General features: G+C 37.8%; 1 long non-coding RNA gene across 1 annotated transcript; it reads left to right on the top strand.

Annotated features, from left to right (window-relative positions):
• Window positions 1-1,158, top strand: LOC126664346 (uncharacterized). Its single transcript, XR_008790026.1, has 3 exons — window positions 1-438; window positions 541-605; window positions 1,080-1,158. It is a non-coding gene; the product is annotated as an uncharacterized LOC126664346 (long non-coding RNA).
• Window positions 1,159-1,639: the final 481 nt, after the last annotated feature.

Below are 1,639 nucleotides of genomic sequence, written 5' to 3' on the forward strand. Positions count from 1 at the left end.
AAACTACTATATTAAAACGCAGCGTTTCAATTGGGGTCTACATTTGCGACGGATATAGAAATCCGTCGCAAATGTTGATCCCAATTGAAACGCTGCGTTTCATTTAGGACTACATTTGCGACGGATTTCTATAGTCCGTCGCAAATGTAGACCTAAATTAAAACGCAGCTCGCCTTCCCCTTCCCATTTCTTTCAGAAAATTAAAACAGAATTTGAAACCGCTGCCGCCGTTGAACTCTTCCTCCTCCACGCCGCCGTTCAACTCCTTCTCCTCCACGCCGCCGGTCGTTTCCCTCCTCCTCCACGCTGCTCCTTTCTTCTTCTTCACCGTCCGCAGCCGCCATCAGTGCCTCCTCCTCCACCGACCGCTGCCGCCGTCAGCTCCTCCTCCTCCACCGAGCGCCGCCATCTGTTCCGCCTCCTTCCCTTCCTCCGGCGGTAAGTCTTGTTTAATTAATTGTTTAATTATTTTTTATTGATTGTTTGAATATTATTTAATAAATTGTTTAATATATAATAGTTTTATTATTTCGGTTTTAGACGTCACCTCCGTCCTGCTGCCACCGCCTCCGTCCTGCTGCCACCGCCTCCGTCCCGCTGCCATAGTGAGTTTTTCAATATTTAATTGAATTTTATTTAATTAAGTATTATAACTTATAGTTTAGGGAAAAAAACTCTAGTTTAGATTAATATAATTTCTTTTAATTAATTAATTAATTTTATTAATTAGTCAATTATAATTAGTTTACGTAATAAAATCCTACCTACTTTATATATTTTTGTTAATTGAAGTGTTAATTTAATATTAATTGTTAAATTGTAGGTTTATTAAATTATAAATTGGTTATTTGTGTGATTAATTTATTTAATATTATAATTAATTATAATGTTGAATAATTTATTATAGTGTTGTAATTGGTATTGATATTGTTGGTTGTAATTGATCAATAAGTAATTATTTTTTAAAATGTATTGTGATTTGCTTGCAGGACTTCCCTGAAAAATGGGTGATTCTCATTTTTAGGGGAAGTGCTGCCGAATTTTTATTAATTAATAGGTGTTTTTATTTATCCTGACAGTCGCTGATAGCCCTTGATAGCCGCGCACCGTTGTTCCGAGTGATCCGAGCGTTTCACCTTTTATTTGCGGTTCTGCCCTTCAACAAGTAGGTTTTATCGCTTATTTTGATTTTGATTTATTTTAATTGAAATATCTTTTATTTACGATAATCAACCTAAATAAACCTCGATTTTATTCCCACCGAATAAAATCGTAAACCTAGCCGTAGAGTTCCCGTCCCGTGTGTTCAAGAGATTGAACGACACGGGATTGTACAGTTTGTACAGTTCGCAAAACTTGTGCTTCCGTAACTCGATCACGAAAAACCATATATGTCTAGTAGCGGTAGAAAAATATTCGGTTGTTTTCTAGCGTTTGTTCTCCGGGTGGATGTTTAGTATATGTTTTGTAACGCTTATTCCTCGAGGAATATATAATTAGCGTTACAACGCATATACTAAATATCGCACTAAAGGAGAACGACGCCGGAAGGCTGCCGAATATTTTTCTCCGTTGCTAGGCATATATCGTGGCCGAGTTACGGGGCGCCTGTTTTGCGAATGGGATAGGGCCCTACCTT

This window comes from Mercurialis annua, linkage group LG1-X (genome assembly GCF_937616625.2).
Source record: "Mercurialis annua linkage group LG1-X, ddMerAnnu1.2, whole genome shotgun sequence".
Classification (NCBI taxonomy): Eukaryota; Viridiplantae; Streptophyta; class Magnoliopsida; order Malpighiales; family Euphorbiaceae; genus Mercurialis; species Mercurialis annua.